Here is an 11,241-nt window from a genome sequence, read left to right as displayed (position 1 = left end):
GAACTTTTTTTAATTTCTTATATATATTTTTTTAAAATAAATGAAAGAACATGTTGTTAAAGTTTAAGTGATGATATTTTACTTTTTATATGTTGTAATTACATAGACAATGTATATAATTTGAGAGTTTAAGTATTGATGTATTTGGTGATTTGGCTAAATTTGATTTTAAATTGTTGATTCATATTTATTGATGTTGACTTATTTTTGTATATATATAAGTATATTTTAATTTTTTTTCTTCATATTTTTTTATATTTGGTTACAATAATATATGATATTAGCTTTTAATGATATTATATATTTAATCTTATTATTTTATTATTTAATATATTTATTATATTTTTTGGAGTAAGATATTTTTTATTATTATGTTTTAAAATGGATGAAAAAATAGAGAAAATATCGATAATACATTCAAAATAATACAATCATTAAAATAAAAGCACAATAGAGAAACCGAAAGAAAAAAAATGTGAGTAAACAAATATGAAAATGATTTTTTTATCTTGGAATTATATGAGAACAATTTTGTGGCCCCATGGAGAAGCTTTCCGGATTTTTTTTTTTCTGTAACAGAAGGGGAAGATTGCTTTCCGGAAGAAAAAAAAATCTGAAATTGTTTATTGTGTTAAAAAATATAATTTCTGAAAGCGGATAGGTTGCTGAAAGAAATCTGATGGGGTGCAGGAAGTAATAGTCCTCGGCTTAAGGTGCACTTGTCTTCTTCCTTATCGAATATATTTAGTTTTTAATATGACATGTTTGTTTTATTTTAACAAGTATATTTATTTTTCAATTTATTTCAATTCAGGTTATATTGATATTAGTTATTTTTTTAGGTTTAATTAGTGATTTAACCCTCTAATTTATTATTTTGTTTCGTTTAATCCTCTTATTATTTTTTATTTTAATTTAATCTTTCAATTTTTTTAACAGGTTCAATTTAATCTTTTAACTTTTTAGAAAGGTTCAACCTAGTCATCTTATTGTTTAATCCTCTAATTTTAAACTTTTGATTCAATTTAGTTCCTTTTATTTTTTTAAAATGATATAATTTTGTCCTCTCTAATTTGAGGTCAAAATAGTAATTAAGTTTAACTATAATTTATATATATATATTAAAAATTAGAATTTATAGATAAAATCACCCTTCCTACATGTAAATAAATTTGGAAATTTGAATATATAGAAGGGGTATAAAAGATAAAATAATTTGAGTATTTAGGCAGAGTGATATGATATATAAATTATAAAAAAATTAGTTAAACATGTATATATAAGTTATAATTAAGTTTAATTATTAATTTGGTCTCATATTAGAGATGATAAAATTAAATCATTTTAAAATATAGGAGAATTAAATTGAATCAAAATTTTAAATAAAGTGATTAAATTATTTTTTTTTTAAAATTAAACATTTTAAAACAATTGGATGACAAAATAGAACCTTTCTAAAAATTAGAAAACTAAATTGAACCCAAAAGTAACCAAGAAAACAAAATGAACCAAACCAATAAATGATGACTAAATCACCGATTAGATTTTTTTATTTAATATCATTTGAAGTTATTTTATACATGTATCTATATTGTCCAAGAAATGATTATATTACACCATATATTAATTATCAGTAGTTCCACTAAATAATATAATAATGAAGGAATATGTGGTCAAATCTAATTAAAATCATAATATACCATTTATCAAAATATATATGGTTAAATTTGATTAAATATATTATTGTTATTATAGTTATTATAGTGATGATTTATCATATTTTATAAATTTTCATTATTTATTAATATATTTTATTTTATAACAAATTTCATGGACTTAAAATTCCTACAAATATAGGCCTAGAAATCTTACATGTGGTATTTTTCAATCCCACTCATATATATATATATATATATATATATATATATATATATATATATATATATATATATATATATATATATATATATATATATATATATATTCTAGAACTCCCGTATTAATTTGAGATTTGGAAAATCTTTTAGAGGTAAATTTTTTCTATTTGAATAAGGAGGCATTCGTGTAGTCATCATAAGTACTCAAACCACACCACTTGGATCTTGCCATCTATATGTCCATATTTTAGATCACGATAAGAACGATATATAATGCAAATCAAATTTATTTTTTAATCAATAATAATTATAATTTTCTTAATTATTATTGAAAGAATTATCATTTTATTGATGTTGACTATAATTTTCCTTTTTAAAAGAATAGTTTATTGATTTACATGGTTAATTATAATTTTAAAAATTGTTATTTATCTTTGTACATAATTTAGTGTTTTATTGGTTAATGTCAAGAAAACTAATTTTTTAAGGATGTGAACTAAATTTTTTCAATCAATGGTTGACATTATTTTTTTATTATTTGTTAATAATTTTTTGAAATTTTCTTAGTACTTAAGAAAAATTGACCAACATTAATTAAAGTTTTCTTTTATCAATGTTTATTGAGAGTTTTCTTACCCCTGTAGACAAGAAACTGACAAACAAAATCCACAAATAATGATGTCATAAAAAAACATCAATAGGATACAATTTCACTCGACATCGATAAAAAAAAGGTTAAATATATTTTTAATCCCTTAACTTTCAGTCAAAAATTGAAATTAGTCTATGTTTAAAATTTTGGATTAATTTAGTCTTTCATTTTTAGAAATACGTGAATTTAGTCATTTTAACCAAATTTTGTTAAATTTATCTGATGTTTTAAATGTGATTTTTGACCTGAGCCACTTGACCAAACTTTGACTTGAGTTGCTCAGCTCAACCTTTGACCTAAAGTCGCTCGACTCGGCTCGACCTTCAGTCCAAGCAAGCTTCAGCCCTAGTTGACTCGACTCGATTCTTTGACTAGACCGACTTGACTTAATTATGAGGTTCGAGTTGACTCAACTCAATTCTTCAACCTTGTTGACTCGAGTTGACGTTGAGCCTGGGTGCACATTTGGCTCAACCTTTAATCAGGTTGATTCACCAAACCTTGATGCTTACTGATTTTGGCTCAACCTTCAATATGAGTTAACTTGACTCAATTCTTCGGCTTTGGCCCTAACTAGCTTGACTTAACCTTTGTTTCTAATTGGCTCGGCTTGACTTTCAATACGGACCAACTAAGCTTAGCATGAAGTGTATCTGACTTGACTCAAACTATATCAACATTGGCTTGACCTAGATGTAACTTGATATGGATCCAACCTAAATAACCTCTACTTGATTGGTTTTGATTAATTGATCTTGTTCTAAGACCGACTCACAAAGATCAATCATCTCAAAAGACTTTTATTACTATTTTGACCTTCTGTACTATTTTTTAATATGAATTTTTTTGTCTTGTGAACCTTTTTACTCCAACTCATACTCATTGATAAGAGACAAGAGAGCAAAACTCTATGAGCTATCCAAATGAGAACTCTACACTCATCATCTACCTACTAAAAGAGTATAACATATTATTTTATCTTAACTAAGATATCTTATTTCGCACTACACAAACAAACTAAACAAATTAATATACATCAATATTACATATCTTGTAAAAAAAAACCCATTCACATACAAATATTAAATATGTGTCAATTATAAAGTGTCGTCATAGATTATTAATGCATAATATTTATCAAAACCTTGTGTTACTAAATGGAAAAGGTATGAAAGTGTGAAACCTAATGTAGTTGGCGAAAGAACTATAGGAGAAAAAGATGAAGGGAGGCTCTATATATCTACTCAAAACAATGATGAACATGAAGAAGAAAAAGAAGAAGAATAAGCAAAGTTGGCAATTCCATGAAAATGATAGCAATGGCATTAAGGAGGAGATGATAGTGATGATGAATGCTAAAAGGCATCTTATTAGATTATCTAAAAGGGTGTGTTGGTGGGGAATGAGAATCCATTTTTGGTGGCTTTCCGACCAAATTCTTTGCTTGAGAATATGATTTATGAGCATTAGTACGAGATAATATTCCCATCTTCTCATTGCAAAGAATCTTTCATCAAACTTTTCTTTTCCCTTTTTCTTTTCCCCGTGAGGAATACCATTCCGTGGTCATTTCTCACTTTGCATTATTTCAACTCTTTCTTCCTCAACCAAATCACCATAACTAACCAATTACCATCTTAATTAAACAAACGTTTTTTCTTTTAAGAAAAAAAAATATGTTTTTCTTATAACGAGATTGACCTCTAGTCTATTGTGGTTTATTCCAACATGTGTTGCTTCTCGTTTCAAAGCTTCTTACTACAACACTCTATAAAGTGGATCCATAATTCTATGTATCTTAACATAACATTTGTAAAAGGAAAATTAGTAAAAGGAAATGTAAGTACAATGAGGAATAAAAATGTATATGTCCCCATGTCCCAATTGGAATATGAATTTGGCCTCCATGCAACTTGTTCTACGTACAAAATCCTCAATCCTTAACATTTGTCTCATTTTATTATGTATACATATATAATTTTAAGAGTTAAATATGTTTTTTATCCCTCAAGTTTCAATGAAATTTAAAATTAGTCTCTCATCGAAATTTTTGACCAATTTAGTTATTTATCTTTAGAAATGCGTGGATTTAGTCCTTTTAATCAAATTTTGTTAAGTTTATTTAAAGTTTCAAATATGTTTTACGATAATATTTGAGCTAGCATTTAAGCGAAAATTGGTCAAACGATGTAAACAATTCAAATACTATCATGAAATGTGCTTAAAACGTTAGATAAACTTAACAATATTTGGTTAAAAGGACTAAATCATTACATTTCTAAAGATAAATGACTAAATTGGTCAAAAGTTTCAAAGAGAGACCAATTCTAAATTTCACTGAAATTTGAGAGACCAAAAACATACTTAATTTAATTTTAAAAACAAAAAAAAAATTAAAACTATTGTATTTGTAAATCAGCTTAGGGTTGCTTCGATATTCAAACTTCATAACGAAGAGTCATTTTATAAAAAAAAGGAAATTGTAATTATACATCTAATGTAACTCGTTTTTATGGAACCATATAATTAAAATGATAAAAATTTTCTAGATCGAAGGTTAATTACCTAATGCATGTAAAGAAATATATTGAAATAGAGTACAAGGTGGAGGTACTTAAGTCCTAACCCTTTTAGAAAGTTAAAGCACCAAAGCTTTGAGGCTTAAACAATGCATCCAAAAGAATGAATTAATACACCAATCAGAAACCAAAAACATAGCTCCCTATTACTTTAACTTTTTAAACCATTGTCAAAATCTATATTTTTAATCAAGTCTAAAATGGGTGTTGAAGCACACTTCTAAAGAATGATGGGATTTAAAATTCCAAGGCACATTCAAAATATCAAGTTTTATCCAATATAATATACGAATAAAAAAATCACCCCAAGATTAATCATTACAAAATATTCATTATAATATATTTTTAACATGATTATTAAAGAAAACAAAATTTATTGATGAATAAATAAAAAATCATAAAATTTATAGAAAGTCACCCAACTCTTAAAAGGGATACTTTTATATATAGCAAAGGAAAAAAAAAACATTGAAAATAAAAGAAATTTCATAGATTTAATGATAAAGTTGATCCTTTTATTTTTTGCATGTAGAAGTTCAAGAAATTAAGAATAGAGTTGTCAAAATAGATTTAAATTTGTGAGTCAATTGTAGGTTAAACAAATTCAAGTTATGTTGAAGTTGAAAGTGGATTGATCTCTAACCAACCAATAATCTTTTGTTCTATTTTTACCCTTTTTTCATAAGCTTTTTATTACAATTATTTGTTATTTCTAATTATAAAGGCAGAGTCTTTTAAAAAATAAGATGTTGTTCAATAATACTTATACAGTTTATATATTTAATTTTTTTATTTATCAAATTATGTAGATTTATACCTCAATTTTCAATTTCCATCTTTACAATAATGTTTAATAAAATATGTGAGTCAATTAACTTTAATTAATACAATAAATATATATAAATTGAAATCAAAACCAAATTGACCTGTCAAATTAGATTACAAAATTTATCACTTATCAAAAAGTTAATTAAGTTAAGTTGACTTACTATAAATTAATTCATATGAACTGAATCGACTTATTTTAACACCCATAACTAAAACAAATATTTTATGGTGACAAATGAACTGAATCGACTTATTTTAACACCCATAACTAAAACAAATGTTTTATGGTGACAACCTAAAAATAATGAGAATTTTTCAACATGGATTTTATATAGAAGTAAAGTATATAGTTCATTTAGTGAAAAAATATTACGATGTCCCAATCCAACAATATTATGCTAGCTAGTTAGTCGTTTTTAACATATTTAAAAAAAAACTTTAAATAAAAGTATAATAAAATAACAAAATAATGTGAATTTAAATACTTCAAAAGATGCGTCTGATTTTGGATGGATTGTGACAACCATATCAAAGGTGTTATATACTATAAATCTTAACTTAAAATTATGCATATGTTAGGTAGCCTTAAGATGAACCAATATGAATGGGGTTAATAATGACTAATGAATTCTCATATTTTTACACACACAATTTTGATACGCATATCTCACTCAAATATTTTCATTTCATTTGTTCCTTATTCGTTTTTATCACTTCTCATTTTTCTCAAATCAATCAATGGCCATGCTTTAAAGTTTTTCATTCACGTCAACGAAATTATTGTCATTATAAATCATTATTCAAACTTATTAACTTACACAACAATTTTAAGATTTTATTATTTTAATCTCTCTCTTTTATGCATAACAATTATTTCAGAATTAATCTTTTACGAGTATTTAAAGTCCTTCCACAATTAGTATAAAAACATAATATGTATAAAGTTTTGTCCTTGATTATATCAAGCTATCAATAAATAATGAAAAAAATCATTTTCATTAGTCAATAATTGTTCTTATGGGACTGAGGTCTGTAGTACACAAATTAGCCAAGGGTCTTGCGCGTCTCCTCGGGGTCGGTCTTCTCTTGTCTAAAGGGGGCTTGAGGGCGGCGCAGGAGACCTGCAAAAAACACTTAAATGTCTAAGTCAGCACTGGTGATGTCAGGGTTTCAGAGAATAATTAATGCGTAATGAATGCATGGGACAATGTGCTATTTATACCTTTTTACCTGTGGGTCCTACCTGGGATGGGCTTTCTGGCCCAATATTCCCTTTTTGGCTATTTTTGGATCCAGTGTAAAAGGGAGGAATTTACCAAGGGGTCCTTTGGGTGTTGGCGGTGTCCGGTACTCGACCATGAGATGCGTCGAAGGTGGCTTTCCTTTGGAAAGGTGCCTTTCGCGTGGTAACCGGCCATCGGGTTTTGGTTGTGGGCCGTGTTGTTTAACGGGGGGTGTGGAGCTAGGTGGGGGCCGTGTTCTCCATGTGGAGGTGTTCTTGCGTGGTAGGCGGCTATTGTGCTCTCTGGGGGCTGTCTGGTTCTGTGCGAAGGCGTCTCTGCGTGATAGGCGGCCATTGTGCTCTCTGGAGGTCGTGTACTCGAGTATGGTTGGGACAATAATGAATATTGTAATTAAGAAAAGTTCAAAATTTAGTTTTAGTATTTTCAATAATTAAAAAACATTTTACTCTTAAATCTATAACTACCATTCAAAGATTCTCACTTGGCTATGTTCAGCCGTCAGCATGACATCATCAAATTCAAAATGTTTATATATTTTGATCACTATTTTTGCCGTATATTGCAAAAACTCACTACAAATTTCTTTTAATAGCAAAATTTGAAACAAGCTTTCGTATTATTATTATTATTATTATTATTATTATTATTATTATTATTATTATTATTATAAGATCTAAAATTAAACAATAAACCTATCAAAAATATACTAGAAAATGGTAAAGAAAATCCACATAATCTTTTAATTTGACCATCAATTATGTATATATTTGTTAGAATTATTTTTCAAAAGGATGTTAAAAAGTAAGTTTTAATTATAATACAATCTTACAAAACTAATTTGTAAAATGAGTTTATACTTACTTATATACAACAAATTTATCTTATATTTAGTTGATGTGAGATGTCGAGGCATATCCATAAGCTCAAACTCATGACTTTAATATCATGTTAAGAAGTAAACTTCAACCTAACTCGACCTTATAATTAAGATCAACATGTAACATTAGGTTTGTATCCAATTTTATACTCATTCATGCCAAGACATATATAGATATAGACTCAAATGTAGAACTTTGATATACCATGTTAAGAAGAAAATTTTAAACCTAACTCAATCTTACAAAAACAGTTTATAAAGTAAGGTTTGCACTCATTTATATATTTATATATCGCAAATTTATCTTATCAACTGTGAGAAAATGAATTGTTTTAGATGTTAATGTAATGATAAGTTGGTCAGATATATATGATGATATGGAGAATTTGCCAAGTGGTAATATTAAGTCCATCTAAGGGAGCAGATTCGGTATCAGTCCTGATGCCAAAATTATTCCAATCCACATGCTTCAAACCACTTAGGAACTCAGCTTTAACTTTCCACAAAGTCGCTCACAGATTCTCCTGCCCTTATTAAATATTCTCAAAAATCAGAATCAAGAACAAGAACAAGGGGAAGTGATGTGAAGATACTGTTCAAGGAATCTTTGTTCCTATTTATTTTTATGGTTTCTGTAACTTGTCTCTCAAATATGTTTGTCTAATTTTGCATGATCAATGGGTATCACCACACATCAGATACGGTTTTTATAAATAATCTCTGCTATTTGTGTCTCATCACAACTGGTTTTAGAGACTATTCGGTCTTCCATGACGCACAAAACATATTCCATATTAGCTTTAATCTATGAAATCTTTATTTTTCTAATTTAATCACCATTTATTCTTGTTGGTACAATTACATATTTGGTGTTTTCCAATTATTATTAATGCAGATTTGCATGCAGTTGACACATGCATTGCCTGTGAAAATGGCCGGTTTTAAATAAAACTGCATCAGATTCTCTCACATTCTTTAGTTTTTTTCCCAGTGGATTAGCCTGGTATATGCCAATGCCATGCAGTTAGAGTTCCTATATAGCCAAATCTACCATGCATTCTATAACAATAGTGGAAAATGACACAAATCATTGCATATATATTATATATATGTATACATATATATCTATATATCATGCATGCATGCATGGATGAAGTAATTTACAAGTCTGAGAAAGTGAGTGCTGCATATTTCCAGAATACTTTATTTAGGTTATGTTTGACAGGCATGCAAAGGTCTTAATGGGGAGTTTCAGGCAACTGAACCAGAAAAGAAGATGTGATGTCTGGTGTTTCAGAGTGAATTGTTTTTACTCTTAATATATACATCAGACTAAAAGTGAAAGGAAAAAAAAGAGTATATTGTGTTCTGAGGGGAATTTTATATTACTATAAACTTTATTTAAAAATGAATTTTTAAAAAAAATACTATAACATTTATATTAAAAAAGTTATCCTTAAATAATAAATGAATTGAGGGTATTTTTTAAGTAATAGAAAAAATCTCATAATTAAAAATGAAACAAAATATAAATTTAATTATTTTCGCTTGAATTAAACCTATGAAACAAAAGTATAAATTTAATTATTTCACTTTAAACTTACTTTTAACCAAAATCTATTTTGAAAAATAAAATTCATCTAGAATATTAAAGTATTGAAATTGCATAATTCTGAAGCCAAATTTACACTTCATATGAAAATTAACTTTAAGTTTAATATTTAATCGCAATATTTACTAAAATTAGAAGGATTGGAATTAATGCATTAATATTTTATTGAGTAATTTAATTTGAATTATAATTAAAAAATAATTTCTTTTGTCTAAATTTATATTTTAAAAACTTTTTAAAATAATTTTATTTAAAATTTAAAAAAATATATAATATTTTTCATGAGTATATTTGAAATCTAAATGATATGATTTCACTTATGCCTAACAAGTAATGGAAAAGATATTAGATAAAAAGTTATAAGGAAAGATACAATTTCAATAAGATATGAGTTTATTATATAGATATTAATATTATTTTCAACCCAAAATCTTAAAACAGAGGTTTATGGGTCTTCAATCTTATATAATACTAAATTTTTTCAATTTTTACTCTATAAGTGTTAGACTCACACTTACTTCTAGACAAATGATAATTGATAATGAGACATCGACGAAGAGGAAACACCTAAATTCATGAGAAGAGAAGAAGAAAAGTAAAGAAAAAAAGGAATAAGGTAACCTAGTAGTTACATAAAAGGCACAATATATACCAATATCATGAAAAAGGTTAACTCGTTTTAACAAAATTGAAGGATTGAGAACAAAAAAAAAATTGATACAAAGTTATGTGATTAAGTTAACCTATAATCTCAAGTTGAAAGTCTAGATATATCTATACTAAATACCTACACTGAAAACATACATTTAACATGAAGGTGATCTGCATGTGATTATCTCCTACTTCACTAGCAGCTAATAACAATCAATCATTTTCTACCACAGCATTTTGATAGCACATCATTTAGGTCTAGATACATGATTCTGCAGAAGCATGATGATCATAATGAATAAGTGAAAGTTGCACACGGATAAGAATTATAACCATTCAGAAAATTAGAAAGCTGGCACAAGAATCTGCTTCATTAACCAAGGTACAAGTCAAGGGTAAGGTAAGTGGTCCTCTATCTCTCTCTCTATATATATATATAATATGTTGCATTTAACCAAATGTAAGTATAGAAACAAGTACACTTCTTGCTTTCACTTTTAATTAGGTCCCGCTTTTATGATTCTAGAGGATGGGACTGAATTGAATTTTTGTGCCAAAGAAAGAATGAAAAATTTTGGGTCCACCTTCCTCCTATTTCAATTTTTCTCACTTGTGGGGGCTGAATAAGTTCCAAACTTATGGATGCAGACAAAACAGAACGTATTCTTATTCCATTCCTTACCTCCAAACAGTCCCATGCAAGCATCTGAACTGTTTTTTTATACACCTTTTCTTCTATTTCAAGGTGCTCTAGTCAATGGAGTTAACCCTTCTTATTTATAACTTCTTCATGCATGTATTAAGAAGCTCCTTTAGCACGTTGAGGACTGCTATAATGATCACAACATGAGCATTGTTTAGGCCTTTAACTTGCAAGAATCTTCCACTACAGCAAAATGTATATAATGGATGAGCTTTGGC

This window comes from Vigna unguiculata, chromosome 11 (assembly GCF_037176805.1).
Source record: "Vigna unguiculata cultivar grain cowpea cultivar isolate G323 ecotype 2 chromosome 11, ASM3717680v1, whole genome shotgun sequence".
NCBI classification, from domain to species: domain Eukaryota; kingdom Viridiplantae; phylum Streptophyta; class Magnoliopsida; order Fabales; family Fabaceae; genus Vigna; species Vigna unguiculata.
The sequence above is the reverse complement of the archived record's forward strand: the minus strand, read 5'-3'. Positions refer to the sequence as shown.